General features: G+C 40.9%; 1 protein-coding gene and 1 pseudogene across 1 annotated transcript in view; one reads left to right on the top strand and one right to left on the bottom strand.

Annotated features, from left to right (window-relative positions):
• LOC115104532 (elongation factor 1-alpha-like) overlaps positions 1-24631 on the bottom strand; it is a 45635-nt pseudogene that overhangs the window by 16311 nt on the left and 4693 nt on the right.
• Positions 2136-24631, top strand: part of LOC115105180 (CYFIP-related Rac1 interactor B-like) — a 59515-nt gene continuing 37019 nt past the window's right edge. Inside the window, exons 1-2 of the mRNA XM_029626873.2 lie at positions 2136-2406; positions 15615-15706. The gene's annotated coding sequence lies outside the window, so the exon portion shown is untranslated. The remainder of the gene's footprint in view (positions 2407-15614; positions 15707-24631) is intronic.

The raw sequence follows: 24631 nt of genomic DNA, 5'->3' as shown, positions 1-24631 counted from the left end.
CTGCCCACACATTTTCTATAAGATTGAGGCCAGGGCTTTGTGATGGCCACTTCAATACCTTGAGTCTGTTGTCCATAAGCCATTTTCCACAACTTTGGAGTATGCTTGGGGTCATTGTCCATTTGGAAGACCCATTTGTGACCAAGCTTTAACTTCCTGACTGATGTCTTGAGATGTTGCTTCAATATATCCACATAATGTTCCTCCCTCATTATGCAATCTATTTTGTGAAGTGCACCAGTCCCTCCTGCAGCAAAGCAACCCCACAACATGATGCTAACACCCCTGTGCTTCACGGTTGGGATGGTGTTCTTCGGCTTGCAAGACTTCCCCTTTTTCCTCCAAACATAACGATGGTCATTATGGCCAAGCAGTTTTATTTTTGTTTCATCAGACCAGAGGACATTTCTCCAAAAAGTACGATGTTTGTCCCCATGTGCAGTTGCAAACCGTTGTCTGGCTTTCGTTATGGCGGTTTTGGAGCAGTGGCTTCTTCCTTGCTGAGCGGCCTTTCAGGTTATGTCGATATTGGACTCTTCCAGCATCTTCGCAAGGTCTTCTGCTATTGTTCTGGGATTGATTTGCACTTTTCACATCAAAGTACGTTCATCTCTAGGAGACAGAATGCGTCTCCTTCCTGAGTGGTATGATGGCTGCGTGGTCCCATGGTGTTTATACTTGCATACTATTGGTTGTACAGATGAACATGGTACCTTCAGGCATTTGGAAATTGCTCCCAAGGATGAACCAGACTTGTGGAGGTCTACAATGTTTTTTTCTGAGGTCTTCGCTGATTTCTTTTGATTTTCCATGATGTAAAGCAAAGAGGCACTAAGTTTGAAGGTAGGCCTTGAAATACATCCACAGGTACACCTCTAATTGACTCAAATGATGTCAATTAGCCTATCAGAAACTTCTAAAGCCACAACATCATTTTCTGGAATTTTCCAAGCTGTTTAAAGACACAGTCAATTTAGTGGATGTAAACTTCTGACCCACTAGAATTGTGATACAGTGAATTATAAGTGAAATAATCTGTCTGTAAACAATTGTTGGAAAAATGACTTGTGTCATGCACGAAGTAGATGTCATAACTGACTTGTCAAAAATATAGTTTGTTAACAAGAAATTTGTGGAGTGGTTGAAAAACGAGTTTTAATGACTCCAACCTATGTGTATGTCAACTTCCGACTTCAACTGTAAATCTGAAATCTGGGGTAATCTGGTTAAGGATGTTATAATTGATTAAGTGTCTATTTCCTTGTAGAATGTTGACAGCTCTATAGAACACATTGTATTGCTAAGATGCCTAAACTTAACTTAATAGCTATACTCACGACACAGGAAAAACGTTATCCCTCATGCTGGCCCAGACTAAACAGGTAAATTGCCCCTGCACTTCTCCACGTGGCCAGTGTTAATAGTGGTCTTCTCCCCTTTTAATGCTCTTATGCTCATCCTTGAAAAATGCCATAAGGTTTGAAATAGACACCAAAGTCAACATACTATACAAACAAGTAATACAAATCACTTTTTTGATTTACTGCTCTGCTCACTATTTTTTTTATTTTTTTTTGTAAATAGAGGCGAATATATTATCAAAACATCATCACGCCAAGTTAAGCCTCACTATGTTAAAAATATATAGCGCAAAAACGATTGGAACCATTTTCGAGTTTGACTGCTAGGTTTTATGGGTACTATGAGGTGTCCACTGAAATCCACAATCAGCCTGTAGACGATGTCATGTCGTCATTGGCCAGATAGGCGCATGCGCAGACATCTCGCCCCGAGCTGCGCAAGTGCAGGCCATCAACTCAAAGGCAAGCCTTCGATATAAAGTTGTTTTTGACGAAAATGGAAACGTGTCAGTTTGTCACTTTCATGCAGTTGGAGTAACAACATATTCAACTACTTATGAAATTAGCCCAAATCTAGGTTTTATCTTTAGATTTTTTTAAATGTAACAACTAAGGAAGAATGTTTCACTTCTCTCATTGACTTCTCTAACCCCTAACCTCAGCTTGGTCGGCTTGGTGTGTTTCAAAACCGTCACCGGAAGTCTCGTGATGTTGCGCATCTGGCTTTAGAAACTCTGTGTTGGCGAGCTCTAAAGTTACTCAATGTCGCCATGACATCGTCTACAAGCGTAATCGGGAATTTCTATTGGGGAAGCAGTTTCTACATATCGTCATACTAAATCATCCTTGCCTTAATCGTTTTAAAATTTCAATTTCAATGTGGTGACGTCAGAGTTGGGACGTCCCAAGGATCCCATTTAGATTTTTCCATGACGTTCGACCTACCGGGAAATAGCAGACAGCTGAAGCAACTCGTTATTCTTTGAGCTGCTATCGTGCAACCAGGTGTACGGCGACTCCCTTTTTTCGTACTTCGAGCATCAAGGTAAAACCTTTTTTTTTCATGTTATTTGTTTAAGGTAGTCTCAAACACAATACTGTTTTGTTATTATGTATGCCGGCCAAGTAATTGTGCTGCTGTGATAGGAGCAGGGAGAGTAGCCAACAGCAGGAGTAACATTCATTGGGGTCTGTGTTATTCTCTTTATCGCCGTTGTGTGTGAAAGGCATTGCCAGAACATTGCAAAAAATATAAGCATTTTGTTTCATGTAATATGGCTACACATTTTAGTGTGTGTCTGTTTGTGGTTTAAGTGCATCGATAACTTCCTTCCTCTAAATTAATTCAACCCCCTGACCTTAAGCGTAGGCTGTTTTGCTCCATGAACGAAACTTATATGTGGAAGCACCTGCTTTCAATATACTTTGTATCCCACATTTACTCGTGTTTACGTTATTTTTCCCTGTATGTAGCATATCACGTTTGTGTGCAGATGCTGCTTCATCTTGATGACAGACCATTCGTCATAGTGCATTGTAGACTAGCTACAGTGCTAAAATATTACCTTATGGCTGGGTTTATGATCTAAGTGCCAATACCTGGATATGTGATAAGCATTGATATTGAATATGAAGAGCAAGAATTTTAAATAATTTCCATCCTTTCTTAACCCCTTCCATGCCTTTGCAGTCTCATACACTGAAAGTGGAAGTGAAAATGTTCAGTAAGTTAGTGTAATAATGTCATGCTGGTAATGTGACTAGGCTGTGGTATATTGCCATGATGTTGAGTGCAACATCTGCTGTACAAATACCACATGCTTAATCTCAGTGCTCTGTATGTAGGCTATGGTGATATTACTTATAATAGCATACTTTCCCCCAAATATTATACAGATCTGAGATGTAGTCTACAGAGACCCACAATGGAGTGTTATTCTAAGTTACTAGCACAACTCAACAACCACATTATTCCTTTCACTTAAGAATGGCACTGTGATAGCGTAGCCTAAAGAGAGGGACACTGTGGTCCATTTTAAGACGTCACCTCCATGGCATACGAGAGGTAAACAGGCTTTGCCAGCATGGCACTTGTATGGGGCAAACACACCACTGCCTGTCCATTGTAGGAACAGATGCTGTAAATAAAGGAATTCTCGCTGTGCTTTGTTGTGTCAGCCATGTGTTAAGTACTTCTGTTACTACTGAGAGACATAGCCCTAATCTTACTTTCATTTTCAGGCAGTTGAATCTAAAGTTACAAAGCGGGAGTTGTTCCTCTATGTGGGAATCCTGTGAATGAGTTATCACATAGCTGTAATTGAATGGGTCATTAACCCAGAGAAAGATCATTTTAGATTAATCCCATAAAACCAATATGCAGCCAGGCCCACAGTTAAGTAACAATGATGTGTGTTGCTCTGTCTGCTCAGCCTGGCCGGGTTTGTCTCCTTTATGTGAAATCACCATGAAAGCCTCTCTGCAGTGGGAGCTCAGTGGAGTTGACCCAGTAAATTCTCTCACATGAATATCAATCTACTCATCCTGTATGGCATGATGACTCATATCTATGTGACTGCAATGCATTTCAGTTTAGTCTCAATCAATTCTGGAGCATAATTTCATAGTGATTTCTTTGAGAAGATACACAGTATAGGCTAATCTACATGCGCTGTATTCCCAGTATACATAACATTCAAAAACTATTCATTAGTCCTTGATTTATTCTCTATTTGGTTGTTACAGCCTGAATTCAAATTTGAATGAATCATTTTTTTTCTTCTTACCCGTCTACACACAATACCCCATAATAACAAAGTGAAAACATGTTTTTAGAAATGTTGCCAAATGTATTTAAAATGAAATACAGAAATATGACATTTACATAAATATTCACACCCCAGAGTCAATAGTTTCGAGAAGCACCTTTGGCGCTGATTACAGCTGTGAATCTTTTGGTGTAAGCCTCTAAGAGATTTGCACACCTGGATTGTACAATATTTGCCCATTATTCTTAAAATATTCTTCAAGCTCTGTCAAGTTGATTGTTGATCATTGCTTAACAGCAATTTTCAAGTTTTGCCATAGATTTCCAAGCCGATTTGAGTCAAAACTGTAACTAGGCCACTCAGGAACATTTAATGTTGTCATGGTAAGCAACTCCAGTGAATATTTGCCCTTGTGTTTTAGGTTATTGTCCTGCTGAAAGGTGAATTCACCTCCCAAATTCTCTGTTGGAAAGCATACTGAACCAGGTTTTCCTCTGCGATTTTGCCTGTGCTTATGGCAGGATTCAGTTTCTTTTTATCCCCCAAAAAACTCCACAGTCCTTGCAGATGACAAGCATACCAATAACATGTTGCAGCCACCACCATGCTTGAAAATATGAAGACTGATACTTGGTGATGTGTTGGATTTGCCCCAAACATAACACTTCGTATTCAGGACAAAAATCAAATTTATTTGTCACGTTTTTTTTGCAGTATTACTTAAGTTCACCATGCTCAAAGGGATATTCAGTGTCTGCTTTTTGTTTTACACATATACCAACCGGTGCCCTTCTTTGCGAGACACTGAAAACCCTCCATGGTCTTTGTGGTTGAATCTGTGCTTGAAATTCAATACTCGATTGAGGGACCTTGCAGATATATGTGTGGTACAGAGATGGGATAGTCATAAAAAAATTTTTAACCACTATTATTGAACACATAATCAGTCAATGCAACTTATTATGCGATTTGTTAAGAACATATTTATTCCTGAACTGATTTAGGCTTGACATAACAAAGGGGTTGAAAACTTATTGACTCAAGACATTCCAGCTTTAATTAAAAACAATTAATTTAAAAAAATGCCACTTTGACATTATGTGGTGTTGTGTGTAGATCAGTGACACAATCTCAATTTTAACTATTTTAAATTCAGGCTGTAACACAACAAAATTTTGAGAAAGTAAAGGGGTGTGAATACTTTCTGAAAGCACTGTAGGTCATTTAATTCATTATTTGTTTATCTGACAAATAATTGTATTACTTTATAATAACACCACAATATACAGTAATCCCAGGAATCATAGCATTCCAAGACAAATATTTTAGACCTCTATAACTATATCATACCTGAGTTGCAGTTATTTTTACATTTAGATGTACGTGCACATATCTTTATTACTGTAGGCTACTGTTTTTATTTTTTTTAACAGCTGTACACTACTTTGTCTTTGACTTCAGCTTGGATTCGCAGGCTGTAAACCCATTTTCCATCCACTCCCTCAACCACTACTAAGCTATACTGGAATGGCGCCGGAGGGGATGGCTGCCGTTTTATTGGTTCTTAACAAACCGTGCTATTTTCTTTGTTTTTTTCACATTGTTTAACTTATTTTGTACATATTGTTACTGCTACCATCTCTAATGACCGAAAAGAGCTTCTGGACATCAGAACAGCGATTACTCACCTTGAATTGGACGAATAATTGTTCTTTAAGGAGTCAGATGAGAGGGATTTACTCCAGACACCTGAACATGCCCTCATCCCCATTAATCGTAAGAGAGGGAGATTTCGCGGATGGAAGACCGAGGTGCCTTGTGAGGATCCGGCGACGAGTGGCTAATCTGCCTTTGCCATCGGTACTATTGGCTAACGTACAATCGCTGGATAATAAAGTGGACGTACATGTATATCCTACCAACAGGACATTAAAAACTGTAATATCTTATGTTTCACCGAGTCGTGGCTGAACGATGACATGAATATCATTCAGGTTGCAGGTTATACACTGTATCGGCAGGATAGAACAGCAGACTCTGGTAAGGGGTGGCGGTCAGTGCATATTTGTAAGCAACAGCCGGTGCATGATACCTAAGGAAGTCTCAAGGTTTTGCTCGCCTGAGGGAGAGTATCTCATGATAATATTTACCACAAACTGATGCTGGCATTGGTACTCAATAAGCTGTATATGGACATAAGAAAACAAGAAAAGCTCATCCAGAGGTGGCGCTCCTAGTGGCCGGGGACTTTAATGCAGGGAAACTTAAATCCGTTTTACCTCATTTCAACCAGCATGTTAAATGTGCAACCAGAAGGCAAAAAACTCTAGACCACCTTTACTCCACACACAGAGATGCGTACAAAGCTCTTGCCCTCCATTTGGCAAGTCTGACCATAATTCTATCCTCTTAATTCCTGTTTACAACAAAAATTAAAGCAGGAAGCATCAGTGACTCTGTCAATAGAAAAATTGGTCAGATGAAGCAGATGCTAAGCTACAGGACTGTTTTGCTAGCACAGACTGGAATATGTTCCGTGATTCTTCTGATGGCATTGAGGAGTACACCACATCAGTCATTGGCTTCATCAATAAGTGCATCGATGACGTCGTCCCCAGAGTGACTGTACGTATATACCCCAATCAGAAGCCATGGATTACAGACAACATCCACACTGAGCTAAAGGATAGAGCTGCTGCTTTCAAGAAGCAGAACTCTAACCCGGAAGTTTATAAGAAATCCTGCTATGCCCTCTGACGAACCATCAAACAGGCAAAGCATCAATACAACACACGAATCGTACTACACCGGCTCCGACACTCGTCAGATGTGGTAGGGCTTGCAAACTTTTACAGACTACAAAGGGAAGCACAGCCGAGAGCTGCCCAGTGACACGAGCCTACCAGATGAGCTAAATTGCTTCTATGCTCGCTCCGAGGAAAGTAATACTGAAACATGCAAGAGCGCAACAGCTGTTCAGGACGACTGTGTGATCACGCTTTTCGCAGCCGATGTGAATAAGACCTTTAAACAGAGTCAACATTCACAAGGCCGCAGGGCCAGATGGATTACCAGGACGTGTACTCAGAGCATGCGCTGACCGACAGGCAGGTATCTTCACTGACATTTTCAACCTCCCTCTGTCTGAGTCTGTAATACCAACATGTTTCAAGCAGATCACCATAGTCCCTGTGCCCAAGAACACTAAGGTAACCTGCCTAAATGACTACCGACCCGTAGCACTCACGTCTGTAGCCATGAAGTGCTTTGAAAGGCTGGTTATGGCTCACATCAACACAATTTTCCCAGAAACCCTAGACCCACTCCAATTTGCATATACTGCCCCAACAGATCCACATTTGATGCAATATCTATTGCACTCCACACTGCCCTTTCACACCTGAACAAAAGGAACACTTATGTGAGAATGCTATTCATTGACTACAGCTCAGCGTTCAACACCATAGTGCCCTCAAAGCTCATCACTAAGCTAAGGACCCTGGGACTAAACACCTCCCTCTGCAACTGGATCCTGGACTTCCTGATGGGCTGTCTCCAGGTGGTAAGCGTAGGTAACAACACATCCGCCACACTGATCCTCAACACAGGGGCCCCTCAGGGGTGTGTACTCAGTCCCCTCCTGTACTCCCTGTTCACTCACGGCCAGGCATGACTCCAACACCATCATTAAGTTTGCTGATGACACAACAGTGGTAGGCCTGATCACCCACAATGACGAGCCTATAGGGAGGAGGTCAGTGACCTGACCGTGTGGTGCAAGGTCAACCACCTCTCCCTCAACATGATCATGATAAAGGAGATGATTGTGGACTGCGGGAAAAGGAGGACCGAGAATGTCCCGATCATCGACTGGGCTGTAGTGGAGCAGGTTGAGAGCTTCAAGTTCCTTGGCGTCCACATCACCAACAAACTAACATGGTCCAAACATACCAAGACAGTTGTGAAGAGGGCACGGCAAAACCTTTTCCCCCTCAGGAGATTGAAAACATTTGGCATGGGTCCTCAGATCCTCAAAAGGTTCTACAGCTGCACCATTGAGAGCATCCTGACGGATTGCATCACTGCCTTGTATGGCAACTGCTCGGCCTCCGACCGCAAGGCACTACAGCGGGTAGTGCGTATGGCCCAGTACATCACTGGGGCCAAGCTTCCTGCCATCCAGGACCTCTATACCAGATGGTGTCAGAGGAAAGCCCTAAAAATTGTCACAGGCTCCAGCCACCCTAATCATAGACTGTTCTCTCTGCTACCACACGGCAAGCGGTACCGCAGCGCCAAGTCTAGGTCCAAGAGGCTTCTAAACAGCTTCTACCCCCAAGCCATAAGACTCCTGAACATCTAATCAAATGGCTACCCAGACTATTTGCATTGCCCCCCCCCCCCCCCTTTTACGCTGCTGCTACTCTGTTATTATCTATGCATAGTCACTTTAATAACTCTACCTACATGTACATATTACCTCGACTAACCAGTGCCCCTGCACATTGACTGTACCGGTACCCCCTGTATATAGCCTCGCTATTGTTATTTTACTGCTGCTCTTTAATTATTAGTTACTTTTTATTTTTTTATTTGTGTATATATATATTTTTTTATTCTTATCTGCATTGTTGTTTAAGGGCTTGTAAGTAAGCATTTCACTGTTGTATTCGGCGCATGTGACAAATAGCATTTGATTGATATGGAAATGTTATAAGAAGGAAACATTTTTTGAGCCTTACTGCTATTAGCCCATACAAACTAGAGGTCGACCGATTATGATTTTTCAACATCGAGACCGATTAATTGGCCGATTTGTTTTTATTTTTTATTATTTTTTAACATACATATATACACATATGTAATAATGACAATTACAACAATACTGAATGAACAATGAACACTTATTTTAACTTAATACATCAATAAAATAAATTTAGTCTCAAATACACATGTTTAATGTTCCATTTGTATTTCATATACCTTTGACCTTTATGTTCTAATAAGTACTTTAGTATTGCCAGCATAATCTCGGGAGTTGATAGGCTTGAAGTCATAAACAGCGCAATGCTTGAAGCATTGCGAAGAGCTGCTGGCAAATGAAGTAACGTGCTGTTTGAATTGAATGCTTACGAGCCTGCTGCTGCCTACCACCGCACAGTCAGACTGCTCTATCAAATCATAGACTTAATTATAATATAATAACACACAGAAATATGAGCCTTAGGTCATTAATATGGTCAAATCTGGAAACTATCAATTCGAAAACAAAATGTTTATTATTTCAATGAGATACGGAACCGTTACGTATTTTATCTAATGGGTGGCATCCAATAGTCTAAATATTGCTGTTACATTGCACAACCTTCAATGTTATGTCATAATTACATAAAATTCTGGCAAATTAGTACGCAATGAGCCAGGCGGCCCAAACCTTTGCATATACCCTGACTCTGCGTGCAATGAACGCAAGAGAAGTGACACAATTTGCCTAGTTTAATATAGCCTAATAACATTCATTTATTTTAACTAAATATGCAGGTTTAAAAAAATATTCTTCTGTGTATTGATTTTTAAAAAGGCAGATGTTTATGGTTAGGTACATTACTGCAATGATTGTGCTTTTTTCGCAAATGCGCTTTTGTTAAATCATCCCCCGTTTGGCAAAGTTGGCTGTCTTTGTTAGGAAGAAATGGTCTTCACACAGTTCGCAACGAGCCAGGCGGCCCAAACTGCTGCATATACCCTGACTCTGTTGCACAGAACGCAAGAGAAGTGACACAATTTCACTAGTTAAAAGAAATTCATGTTAGCAGGCAATATTAACTAAATATGCAGGTTTAAAAATGTATACTTGTATTGATTTTAAGAAAGGCATTGATGTTTATGGTTAGGTACACATTGGTGCAACAACAGCGCTTTTTTTGCGAATGCGCTTGTTAAATCACCCGTTTGGCGAAGTAGGCTGTGATTCAATGATAAATTTAACAGGCACCACATCAATTATATGCAATGCAGAACAAGCTAGATAAACTAGTAATATCGTCAACCATGTGTAGTTAATTAACTAGTGATTATGTTAACATCAATTGTTTTTTTTATAAGATACGTTTAATTCTAGCTGGCACCTTACCTTAGCTCCTTGCTGCACTCGCATAACAGGTAGGTAGCCTGCCACGGAGTCTCCTCGTGGAGTGCAATGTAATCGGTGTCCAAAAATGCAGATTACCGATTGTTATGAAAACTTGAAATCGACCCTAATTAATCGTCCATTCCGATTGATCGGTCGACCTCCAATACAAACGCATTGAATAACAAAGTCCCCCCCCAAAAAAATATGAAGGAAGTTTGTTCTGAAATGTCTTTGCTATATCTGAGAAATATACGAAAGATCAGGAAACATATATTTTCCCCCCCATGTATTTAACTGCTTATTTTTGGCAAAGTCATACCAAGGATAATTTTGCTACTTGATTTTGAATTTTAAGAACCCTTGAAGTATCAAAAGTATTGAAAAAAAATATTTTATTAAAATGTTTATTTGGCCTGTTAGCCCATACAAATGCATTGAATAACATATTCACTATATGGAACAACATATAGTCCCCCCCCAAATCTAAATAATAATAATTATTATATATATAAAAATAAAAAAATGTACCCCTTATTTTTTGTCACTAAAAAGTCTCCATATTTACTTTACTTTTTTCAACTGACATATAATGTGAAATTGTTACATATGCAGATGCGGTGGATTGAGATGCATCCAATGCAAAAAAATATCTCTATATCTCTCTGTTCACTGATATATATATATTTTTTCTACCCAATTGTTAGTAATTACTATCTTGTCTCATCGCTACAACTCCCGTACGGATTCGGGAGAGACGAAGGTCGAAAGCCATGCGTCCTCCGAAACACAACCCAACCAAGCCGCACTGCTTCTTAACACAGCGTGCCTCCAACCCGGAAGCCAGCCGCACCAATGTGTCGGAGGAAACACCGTGCACCTGGCCACCTTGGGTAGCGCGCACTGCGCCCGGGCCCGCCACAGGAGTCGCTGGTGCACGATGAGACAAGGATATCCTTACCGGCCAAATCCTCCCTAACCCGGACGACGCTATGCCAATTGTGCGTTGCCCCACGGACCTCCCGGGCACGGCTGGCTGCAACAGAGCCTGGGCGCGAACCCAGAGTCTCTGGTGGCACAGCTAGCGCTGCGATGCAGTGCCCTAGACCACTGCGCCACCCGGGAGGCTCTAAACTGACATATTTGTATGGGGTTTTAAAATTATGATTATGCTAATTAGATGTCCACGGGGCACAAACATCAACCTTAGGGGGTTTTATGTGCCTGTAATTTTACGGTACACTACAGGCTACTGGTTGCAGCGAAAATACGGTAAACAACAAGTTACTGAATTCGGATTATTTGTGCCAACCATCAGTGGAAGTGTTATAATGTTCATGACTATCACATTGTTATTGTTCTTAGCTTTATCCTTTGGAAATAAATAAATAAAGATAAAGATTCTGGGGATGAGCATGCACATCTTCAATATGTACCTGCTGTTGCATTTACCTATATGGAACAATTAAAAATCCTTGGGTGACGAGTTGATACCATTCCTAGTCTGGAAGGATAAAACCCCCATCAGACTTAGGAAGATGTAAAACCTTCCTTTATATTCTGAGTTGTATTTTTCTTTGTAAAGTATGTTATGACCGAGTATACTTTTTTAAAGGATGTATTTGGTGGGGTGATGGGTATTACCGAAAATACAGTACCAGACCAAAATGTGAAATGCCACAAATGAACTTTTAGCAAGGCACACTTGTTAATTGAAATTCATTTCATGGAGCTGGTTGAGAGAATGCCAAGCGCGTGCAAAGCTGTCATCAAGGCAAATGGTAGCTACTTTGAAGAATCTCAAATATAACATATTTAGTTTTGATTTGATTTGTTCAACACTTTTTTTGGTTACTACATGATTCCATATCTGTTTATTTCATAGTTTTGATGTCTTCACTATGATGTAGAAAACAGTAAAAATAAAGAAAAACCCTTGAATGAGTAGGTGTGTCCAAACTTTTGATTGGCGCTGTATATATCAATACTTTGGGAGCAGTGCCATTCTGAAGAGATTTATTCTACCTGTAACAAGATTGTTCCATTTAGATGGATCCGTTTTCATATTGTTGAGTAACAGGATATAGTTATCTTCATACATTTGTTTAGTTGTTTTCACTTATTAAACATCCAAAGTATTTTATATTTTTTGTGGTCAACCTAAAGGTTTGCTGTAGATCATGAATTATAATTTTTCCTATTGCCATTATTTCTTATTTTTTTCCCCCACATAAATTTTATATCCTGAGATTTTATAATATTCTGAAAAATATTTTTAGCAAGCTGGTGTCGTTTTACATGTTGGATAAATCCTCAAATGGAAACTTAATTACGGGTTGTTACCATGACAACATCTTCCAATTCCTTGTTGCCAGTGAGATGGATGGGGCTTAGAGCTGAGGAAAACTGACTCACGCTTTTATACAGGGGAATGAAGATGATCATATTGAAACTAGAGCCGGTTAAATAAGCCCTAAATAAGACAAAACGCAGCTTACTAAGGACGGAAACTGAGGCAGATCTATATGCATGGATGTGACAATTCAACAAAATATATGAAAACAAATTGGGCACTGTGGAGAGGAATTGAAGCTCTGAGGCCGCCTCAGTAGTCTCCATTCACATAACAAGCTGGTGTTTGCGTGTGTGTGTGTGTGTGTGTGTGTGTGTGTGTGTGTGTGTGTGTGTGTGTGTGTGTGAATGCTGCAGGGTTGTATTCACTAGGAACCTAATGGAAGATATTACAGTTAACTAAATTAATTGATTATACCACAGACAAAATTCACAAACGAGTCATGTCTTCAGTAGCGGTGCGTGGGTACAATGACTGGGGAAGCCAAGCCAGAAAAGAAAGCCATATTACAACCTATGTGTTGTGATAATTGCATTGTTTGCTCGAGAACCTGTTAGTTCATATGCCTTGACACCGTGATGTATAGGCCTTAAGGCCGAGACAATAAGACATAGTGGCATAATTAATTCAACCACACATTTGTTTCATTACAGAACCAAAGAGCAACATCTGTCCGGTGAAGTCCACAAAACATATTACACATAAAAAACTGTTACATGACCAACAGCATGGTCAAGAAAGGTCATGTGTCTGACATTTTCGGTCTACTGAACAACTATTTATTTAGAACCAATTTCAACTTCAACATTTCAACGTCATCTAATTACTTATGCTAAGTCTTATACAGTGACAACTAAAAGATACCAAAAACGATTTAGTCCAATCAACGTAAGCTAAATATGATGTGGCTGTCCATGTTACTGATTTCTGTGTGTGTGCATGCAAGTAGAAAAATATGTTGACTCACCCTACTTGTAGAGAAACACCAATGCCACCCTCCTCTTTCATCTTACCAAAACGGTCTATGACTCTGTCATACAATACACACTTTTAGTTTTTGTTGTCCTAGGCTACCTGGCTAAAATGTTTGCTCGCTAGCTTAACTTCCTTTCGTGGGCAACGATGCGCCAGGCCAGCTAGTTAACATTAGCATACCACATCTAGCTACATGTTGAACTTCCACCTTCCCAGGCCAGGGGCACGATGTATGAAATAATGGTTGGATAAGAATCACCGTTATAATCATTGGCCAGTATGGAGAATTAAGTAAAACCACAAGTCCAAATCCCGATCACCTCCCCATGTCTAATTTTGGAAAGGGACGATTTTAGCTAGCTAGCTAGCCACCGGAGGACAACGACACAACGAGATGTAACAATTCAATAGTTTTTTTCTGTCAATGACATTTGGCTTTTGTGATTGGTCTGAAGCCAAATCTAAACTGGCTTCCCTTTATACTTTTTTTGGGGGGGCCCCAGGACCATTCACAGCTGAGCTCACTCAGTTTAGCTCAATGCTGATTGGCTATTATTTTATACATTTTTATTTTATCAAGGGAGGCCAAATGCGCTCTGGCTACCCTTTCATTCAATGCTACAGGCGGCAACGATACTTTGTGTCTTGTATTTACCATGTTCAAATTTCATACCCAGCCATTTTGAGTCTTGAGATCTCTTAAGACATATAAATGAAGACGTCTCGAGACATGTTTAAGACCTCTCCTGTGAGACCTACAGCCCCTTACAATGTTGATACACTGTAGGTTTTAAAGAGGGACGTATCACAAACAAATGGTTAAAAGAATGGTAGAAGGGGTATTACAGGGGTAATAAGGTTCCACATTGAAACATAAGGGCGATCTGAGATGGGGTTTGATATCCCATAGCCACCAGAGTAGTACTATGCAGGTATTTTTTTCCCAGCCATCTCAAAGCCTAGATATATTTGATGTTGACGGTTTGTCTCTACAGCTCAATCTTAGAGCGACTAGCTCTGTTGTTATAGGCGAAAGTCTCAGTGCTAGAAGTCCGATCACATTTCTGCATGACCACCCCTAGTCCGTTATGGAAGGCCATTTGTTTGCAGCCTATTTGTATGCAGGCTGGTGTATAGTGGATAGTACAGCGTCCTAATCGTCTCACAGTCTACTGAACCTGCACTCAACCACGTTCTGAAAAGCTGAAAAGGGCCAGAGAACTCTAAGGGGAGTGTGGTTTATTTCAAGTAACCTTTCAAATCCAAAATGGTAAAAAAATGTTTTTATTGCCATGAGGGTTCTCTTTACCAGTGATTCTTTAAGGGTGACTATGCAAAAAACATTTGTTGTGACCATAGAACTAGAATTTATATTTCTAGGGTTGTGACAATGAGGATTGTTTCCCCCCATCTTGTACCTCAAACCATTGGCTGAGTTGATTGCAGTGAACACGAGTCTTGGTTGAACTAACACTAAGGATGTTCTGTCGATTGTAGCCTCACAGGAGGTATGGACCAGGGAGTCTAGCGGAAAATCCGAAGTGCACGCTAAATGAGAGGAAGTGTTGCACAAAAGGAAGTGGTGTGTGTCTGTAGCCACTGTGCCTCCCAGTTTCTATCAGACTGCTGCGCCGTTGCCCTCAAAAAAACCCGTCTGCAAGAGAATCACGAAGGCCTGCACTTGTGACTAACTAGCCACAGTTGCTGTCCAACAAATTCTCAACCTCTGGTAACATTGTATTCATGTGGCCTCTCGGGTCAAAAGTGTTCGGTAAATCTATGGATCAGTGCGATGCATGATCAATAAACAAGGTCCTAGAGGTTGGAAATGTGTGTTGTGGTGATGTGAATTGCTGGACCTGCTTACATGATGATTGGACTAGAGATAGACAGAGAGGAATAACTAGCTTTGAATATTGTTCAGGTTAAGTTTTGTCGCCAAAAGGTTTTGATTTTGAAGGAACAAGGAAATTAGATGATGGACTTTATAGTATCTGTTTTGAGACTCAATGAACCTGTGTTTTCAGGACCTGATCTCCGCTGGAGGACTGTGAACTTGGCCACCTGCCAGGCTGGGCCTCCTTCCTCCTGACTGACACCTCCAGAGCTTCTTCTGCAGGTTAGTATCACCACAAAGTTGCCTGTAGACGCTGATCTTGGGTCAGTTTAGCATTTTCAACACTAATGGTTAATAGGAGGGGGAAGCTGATTCTACTGTAGTTCTGTGCCTAGGGGAAACTTCACCCCGGAGCTATCAACACCTACCGCTGTCATGTCCTGACTCATCTAACCTGAGGTTTCAACTGCAAGACCACAGCAAAAATTGCTATCTGCTACAAGGCCTTTCTATCTGATTCTTTATACCTCTCTGATTCTTTATACTTCAAGTGTAAAATAACTTAGTGGAACTTCAGCTCTAAGACAAGCATTGTCTTTTGAACTTTGGTCACTCTTAAGCATTGTTTTTCTCTTCATTTTAAGTTCCTTCAAGTTCCTGTTGGGAATGCTTGTGTTGCACTTTTTCCCCATCGGGGTCACGATGTGTACGCTGTTTGTGTAATGCTGGTACGGAAATGAAGTGCATTGTGGGCCGTGGAATGGGTCTGAGTAATGCAAGTGCCTCAACTTCCTGCTCTATTCTCCAAGGCAGGGTGGCGGTGCTACTTATCTAACTAGGGTCGTCACAGGGTTACCGGCGATTGTCTGACCTCATAGAAGTGAAGCTGACAGCCAAGTGTTCGAACGTGTTCTCGACCACAAACAAGAGCTTAGTCCAGGGGGCTTAGGTCTCAATGTTTTTCTGTCTGATTAATAGAGAGTGTTTGTCTGGGTTTCTGTCTGAACATTTGTAATTAAACTGTTAATTTTTGTTATGCTAGTCTAGTCTATGTGAAATGACTAACTTGTTGTGCTCTAGTAGTGCTCAGTTGGTGACGTCGCCCGCTCTGAGACAAAGTAGTTGTTGCAGCTTTTGTAGTTGTCACGGCTTTTGTGGAGTGACGGATAACGCGGCTTTTGTGGAGTGACGGATAACGATGCTTTTGTGAGTGACAGTTGTCAATGTGTTCAAAGCGTCCCTGGTTCAAGCTCAGGTTGGACGGAAGCAACACTTTCACTTGGTTCCTGACCCGTTACACATTCAGGATTTTATATTCAAGGTAAACTGTTCTGATTTGGAGGCTTATGTGTCTGTTGTGTGCGAATCTGGCTGTATCCAGATGGAGGATTTCACTGTTGTTTCCTTGTTTCCTCACCTACACAACAAGCTCTAGCCACATCTAAGCCTAGAATCTTCCACAGCTACGCAACTAGCCCTAACCATATCTAAGCCTAGAATCTTCCACAGCTACGCAACTAGCCCTAACCATATCTAAGCCTAGAATCTTCCACATCTCAGAGACACTGGTACAGTCGGCATTAGAAATGGGTGTCTATGACTGAGTGACAACATCACTCCTGTCTTTATTCATTCCTGCATGTGGCATTTTCCCACCCCTTTTTATATTTTCCCTCTAGTCTCCTTGGAGACCGTTACGATGGCTCAGTGGCGGAGCTGTCATTCTTGGGCCTAATCAGAGGTGTCATAGGACGCTGTGACATCACCTGCCCACCTCACCCACTCACCACAGCTTCCTACCTGTCTGTCTGATAAAGCTGCAGACAATCCATGGCAAGCAGTCTAGGACTTAATAAGCAAATTTAATATGTTCTGTGTGGTGGGTCATTCTATGACACCCTTAACCACTAAGAAAAACACTTAAACGTGTCAGATAATGACACATAGTTTTGTTTTAATTTAAGTGTTTTATTGTTAATAAAACATATCTAAGACATTTTATATTGCAAACCATTTAAAAAAATATATATATATACAGTATATTGTAGAACACTGTCAGTACCATGAAATTGGCTTGAGTCATGGTTTAGTGACATATTTTGAGACGTGGTTTAGTGACACATTTTGAGACGTGGTTTAGTGACACTGAGTTAAAAAAAAAAAAGTCATAATGAAAGAAAATATACTAGATATAAACAAATGTTTATAGGACATAGCTCAGCTGTCTTTCAATTCCATGTCACTGGTATTACCACACACTTTTTGAGGTGCAACATCGAAATACTTCCGGGAACAGACCAAACAGACAAGGACGGGGTTTGGTGTTTGAGAAGTCAATGAGAGAAGTGAAAAGTTCTTCCTTAGTTGTTATACACTGCTCAAAAAATAAAGGGAACACTAAAATAACACATCCTAGATCTGAATGAATGAAATATTCTTATTAAATACTTTTTTCTTTACATAGTTGAATGTGCTGACAACAAAATCACACAAAATTATCAATGGAAATCATATTTATCAACCCATGGAGGTCTGAATTTGGAGTCACACTCAAAATTAAAGTGGAAAACCACACTACAGGCTGATCCAACTTTGATGTAATGTCCTTAAAACAAGTCAAAATGAGGCTCAGTAGTGTGTGTGGCCTCCACGTGCCTGTATGACCTCCCTACAACGCATGGGCATGCTACTGATGAGGTGGCGGATGGTCTCCTGAGGGATCTCCTCCCAGACCTGGACTAAAGCATCCACCAACTCCTGGACAGTCTGTGGTGCAACGTGGCGTTGGTGGATGGAGCGAGACATGATGTCCCAGATGTGCTCAATTGGATTCAGGTCTGGGGAACGGGCTGGCCAGTCCATAGCATCAATGCCTTCTTCTTGCAGGAACTGCTGACACACTCCAGCCACATGAGGTCTAGCATTGTCTTGCATTAGGAGGAACCGAGGGCCAGCATATGGTCTCACAAGGGGTCTAAGGATCTCATCTCGGTACCTAATGGCAGTCAGGCTACCTCTGGCGAGCACATGGAGGGCTGTGCGGCCCCCCAAAGAAATGCCACCTCACACCATGACTGACCCACCGCCAAACCGGTCATGCTGGAGGATGTTGCAGGCAGCAGAACATTCTCCACGGCGTCTCCAGACTGTCACGTCTGTCACATGTGCTCAGTGTGAACCTGCTTTCATCTGTGAAGAGCACAGGGCCCCAGTGGCGAATTTGCCAATATTGGTGTTCTCTGGCAAATGCCAAACGTCCTGCACGGTGTTGGGCTGTATAAGCACAACCCCCACCTGTGGATTTCTGGCCCTCATTACCACCCTCATGGAGTCTGTTTCTGACCGTTTGAGCAGACACAATCACATTTGTGGCCTGCTGGAGGTCATTTTGCAGGGCTCTGGCAGTGCTCCTCCTTGCACAAAGGCAGAGGTAGCGGTCCTGCTGCTGGGTTGTTGCCCTCCTACGGCCTCCTCCACGCCTCCTGATGTACTGGCCTGTCTCCTGGTAGCGCCTCCATGCTCTAGACACTACGCTGACAGACACAGCAAACCTTCTTGCCACAACTCGCATTGATGTCCCATCCTGGATGAGCTGCACTACCTGAGCCACTTGTGTGGGTTGTAGACTCTGTCTCATGCTACCACTAGAGTGAAAGCACCACCAGCATTCAAAAGTGACCAAAACATCAGCCAGGAAGCATAGGAACTGAGAAGTGGTCTGTGGTCACCACCTGCAGAACCACTCCTTTATTGGGGGTGTCTTGCTAATTGCCTATAATTTCCACCTGCTTTCTATTCCATTTGCACAACAGCATGTGAAATATATTGTCAATCAGTGTTGCTTCCTAAGTGGACAGTTTGATTTCACAGAAGAGTGATTGACTTGGAGTTACATTGTGTTGTTTAAGTGTTCCCTTTATTTATTTTTAGCAGTGTATTTCTCGAAATCGAAAGTCTAGATTCGAGCCAGTGTCTTAAGTAGTTGAACATGTTATTACTCCAATCTCGTGAAAGTGACAAACTGACATTTTCATTTTCTTCCAAAACAACTTCATATCAAAAGAGTGCCTTTTGATTTGATTGCCTGCACATGCACAGTTCGGCGTGAGGTGACGTTAGACCCGATGACGTATTTCTATGCATGAGCTTAGCTCGTCAACCTTCGCCATGACATCGCCTACAAGTGTGATAAGGGATTTCTATTGGAGAAACATTTTTCATCTATCTTCAGTGATGGAAAAAGTACTCAATTGTCATACTTGAGTAAAAGTAAAGATGCCTTTTAATAGAAAATGTAAAGTAAAAGTGAAAGTCAACCAGTAAAATTCTACTTGAGTAAAAGTTTCAAAGTATTTGGTTTTAAATATACTTAAGAATCAAAGTAAATGTAATTGCTGAAATATATTTAAAAATATGTATCAAAAGTAAAAGTAAAAAATCATTTCAAATTCTTTATATTAACCAAACCAGACTGCACAATTTTCGGCACAAAGCATTTGTGTTTAGTGAGTCCGCCAGATCAGAGGCAGTTGGGATGAGCGGGGATGTTTCTCTAGATAAGTGCATGAATTGGACCATTTGCCTGTCCTGCTAAGCATTCAAAATGTACCAAGTACTTTCGGGTGGCAGGGAAAATGTATAGAGTAAAAAGTACATTATTTTCTTTAGAAATGTGGTGGAGTAAAAGTTGTCAAATAGTAAAGTACAGATACCCCAACAAACTACTTAAGTAGTGCTTTAAACTATTTTTTACTTAAGTACTTTACACCACTGCCTATCTTCATGCTGTCTTTGGACAAGTCTTGTGTTTGTAACGCAAGATGGAAACCAGCCTTTCTCTCGTCATAGATCGCATTTCTTTTTTGAGATTGCAAAATGTGACCTTTTCATTCAAGACAGGATAAATATATTGTTTCAGGTGATAATAAAACATGTTTTGTTTAGTTACTTAACTTTTTTCTCTAACTCTATAGCAAGTCAATCTAGCTTGCACTACAATTAGCTAGCTACCTCCACCTAATAATTATCATCAAAACCAAACGTCATTACCATCACAATACATTTCAACAGGAGGCAACAGTCATACAATATTATCGGCTTAACAGCCAATGTGTATTTGGAATGGGTATATATAGGATTGGGTAGTTGTTAAATATCCCATAAAGCTATCGAAAACTGCATATTTTCACATTTTTTCTGTGGTTTGGTAACTTCCTGTTCTTTGACAGACTCTGGCTGGGCTGAAGGAGACACAAAGTTTGGAAAATTGTAAGGTATGCGGTGTCCGTCTCACAACTGAGCCTTCAAGGGGGCGTTGTGATTCCAGTCCATTGTGGATGTCCCCATTTCAAATGCATGACATTCGGCGCCACGTTACGCCTCAATCAGACCGACAGCGTCATGGCATCAATGTTGGTTAATAAATTCTGCAGTCAAACTTTTTTATTATGTAGTCCAACATTTTTAGTGGAAAGTTCAACATTCACCTTTTGCTACTATTTCTGTCAAGTCTGCACATACAATTTGATGCATACATTGGATAAGTCCAACATATGCACCACACAGAATAAACTGCAACTGCCTCTGCAACTCAATGCTGCAAGGTAAACGCAGCATTCCAATGGAAATTAATGTACTTCTTGTAGACCAAAACGCAATTTATACTGTCGGTCTGATCAAGGCGTAAGAGGTATAGCCAAGCTTTTTATACAAAAAAAATACAACTAGGCAATAGTGCCACCAGGTGGTGATGGAAAATATAAGGTATAACCTACATTTAAAGATCTTGAGATATGCATTTGAATAGTTTGTACAAATAGGTTTATGAATATGTTTAACATGCTTTATCCTTAACTAGTATTGAAGCTGTGCTTACTGGCTCCATAGTTTAGGCGTATTTTACTTGCTCAGTGTAGTTCAGCAGTCTCTGTCGATTACGGCTCTTTGGCCTTGGAATCTTTTGGAAGCATTGTAGACAACACTACAACATATCAAATATTTATTCAAAGCTGACTTGTGGATTGTCTTGATGAAGGATATTATATATAATATATATATATATATTTGTATTTGATGAGAACAGTACCTGAAGGCATTTTCCATGGAAAAAATTACTTTTTTTTCCTGCAAACATATGGCCCCACATCTCCATACATCGGTAATGGAAGATGATAAAGGCTTTTTTGAAATCAACAACGACTTTGCCTTTTGTTTTGGTTTGTTTGTCAATTAGGGTGTGCGGGGTTGAATACATTGTCTGTTGTATAGTGATTTTGGAAAAGACAATTTGACATTTGCTTAGTACATTGTTTTCACTGAGGAAATGTATGAGTCTGCTGTTAATGATAATGCAGAGGATTTTCCCAAGGTTGCTGTTGAAAATATTGGGGAAGATGCTAAAGCTAATGATGATTTTAAAGAGTTTAAGTATAGCCAATTGGAATTTGTTGTCTGTATATTTCATCATTTCATTGAGGATACCATCAACACCACAGGCCTTTTTGGGTTGGATGGTTTTTATTTTGTCCTGTAGTTCATTCATTTTAATTGGAGAATCCAGTGGGTTCTGGTGGTCTTTAATAGTTTATTCTAAGATTTGTATTTGATCATGTATATGTTTTTGCTCTTTGTTCTTTGTTAAAGGGCCAAAAAGATTGGAGTAGTGGTTTACCCATACATCTCCGTTTTGGATAGATAACTCTTCGTGGTGTTTGTTTAGCGTTTTCCAATTTTCCCAGAAGTGGTTAGAGTCTATGGATTCATCAATTACATTGAGCTGATTTCTGAAGTGCTATTCCTTCTTTTTTTGTGGTGTATTTCTGTATTGTTTTAGTGATTCACCATAGTGAAGGTGTATGCTCAGGTTTTCTGGGTCTATGTTTTTGGTTGGACAGGTTTCTCAATTTCTTTCTTAGTTTTTTTTGCATTCTTCATCAAACCATTTGTCATTGTTGTTCATTGTCTTCGGTTTTCTATTAGATTTTTATTTTATTTGATAGGGAAGCTGAGAGGTCAAATATGCTGTTTAGACTTTCTACTGCCAAGTTTACACCTTCACTATTACAGTGGAACGTTTTGTCCAGGAAGTTGTCTAAAAGGAATTTGTTGTTGCCTAACAGTTTTTTGGTAGGTTTCCACACTACATTCTACAGCATTTCTTAATATTATTCAGTTCCTTTGGCTTTGCTGCCTCAAGTTTGAGTTTTGCTCTGTTCCAAGTAGAGTGTGATTTTTCTGTGATCTGATTGGGGTGTCAGTGGACTGACTGAACGCTCTAAGAGACTCTGGGTTGATGTCAGTGATAAAGTAGTCTACAGTACTACTGCCAAAGATGAGCTATAGGTGTACCTACCATAGGAGTCCCCTCGAAGCCTACCATTGACTATGTACATACCCAGCGTGCGACAGAGCTGCAGGAGGTGTGACCCATTTTGGTTGGTTATGTTGTGCCTAGGGGGGGGCATATGGGGGAGGGAATGCTGTCACCTCCATGCAGTTGTTTGTCCCCCTGTGTGCTGAGGGTGTCAGGTTCTTGTCCGTTTCTGGCATTTAGGTCGCCACAGACTAGTACATGTCGCTGGGCCTGGAAATGATTGATTTCCCCCTCCAGGATGGAGAAGCGGTCTTCATTAAAGTATTGGGATTTTAGTGGGGGGATATCGGTAGCACACAGGATGAAATTTTTCTCTGTTAAAATAATTTCCTTTTGAAAATCTAGCCAAATGTAAAATGTTCCTGTTTTGATTAATTTAATGGAGTGAGTTAGGTCTGCTCCATACCAAATTAGCATACCCCCTGAGCCCTTCCCTGTTTCACACCTGGTAGGTTGGTGGATGGGGCTACCAGCTCCCTGTGACCAAGAGGGAAACCCGTGGGTCCGTCTCCTCTATACCATGTTTCTTGAAGGATGACAATGTCTGTATTTCTGATTTCTTTGGTGAAGTCCAGGTTTCTGCTCTTTAGTCCAAAGGCAGATGACGACTCTCTCTCTCTGTCTCTGTGTTTTCTCTGTCTCTCTCTGTCTCTGTGTTTTCTGTGTCTCTGTCTCTGTGTCTCTCTCTGTCTCTGTGTCTCTCTCTGTCTCTGTGTCTCTCTCTGTCTCTGTGTCTCTCTCTGTCTCTGTCTCTGTGTCTCTGTCTCTCTCTGTCTCTCTCTGTGTCTCTCTGTCTTTGTCTCGGTGTCTCTCTCTCTCTCTGTCTCTCTCTCTCCCTCTGCATCTCCTCTCTGTTTGTCTTTCTCTCTCTCTCTGCATCTCCTCTCTCTCTCTGCATCTCCTATCTGTCTGTGGTCTTTCTCTCTCTCTCTCTCTGCATCTCCTATCTGTCTGTGGTCTTTCTCTCTCTCTCTCTCTGCATCTCCTATCTGTCTCTCTGTCTGTGTCTTTCTTTCTCTCTGCATCTCCTATCTGTTTCTGTCTCTGTGTCTTTCTATCTCTTCTATTGATCTAGCATACGTCTGTCTGTTCTGTAGGACAGGCCATATAAATTACAATATCACTTAGTGCCACTGCCCAAATTAATGTTGCATTCTTCCTGTAGCTCAACATGGCACAAGGTGGCGCCCTAATCCAATTATTTGAACACTAGCCCCCCTTAACCCTTGATGCAGTACATGGCAAGATGTCTGCTAATCTGAGGAGTTGCTGCAGTGTTTGAGAGCTGAGGAAATGTCCCCATTTTAGAGGATGGGCTGCAGCATGCATGACAAGATGTCGAACATTCTGTGTGTTCCACGGCTTTGAGACCCAACTCAGATGGTACTAGTAACACCCGGCTTGTGGGTTCAATTCCTGCTGTGGTCACCCAAACGATAATATATGCATGCACTACTGTAAATTGCTTTGGATAAAAGTGTCTGCTAACTGGCATATAACACATTTTTATATCCAACAGGTTATGCTAATTAATCCAAAGTGGTTTTACTAGAAAGTTAGTCCACATTATGCATGTAAATTCTATGGTAACGTTTCAATGTCAGGGTTGGTGCATGTGTTATGATTTTAGAATGTTTTAATTTGAGATATTTATTCATCTGAGTTTGTTGTGGTACCTAAAGGATTTGTAGCTGAAGCTGGCATGTGTAATACCTCTAGCATGGCTCAGAGTTTGGGAGTGGTCGCTCTTCCTCCTCAAGGTCTTCTATGCATTTCTGTTCATCACCTCCAGAGGGCGCTCAATGCATTCTAAATCGAGATACCAGCACGTCTGT

Source organism: Oncorhynchus nerka, linkage group LG22, assembly GCF_034236695.1.
Source record: "Oncorhynchus nerka isolate Pitt River linkage group LG22, Oner_Uvic_2.0, whole genome shotgun sequence".
NCBI classification, from domain to species: Eukaryota; Metazoa; Chordata; class Actinopteri; order Salmoniformes; family Salmonidae; genus Oncorhynchus; species Oncorhynchus nerka.
This window is presented reverse-complemented; position numbering and strand designations above follow the sequence as displayed.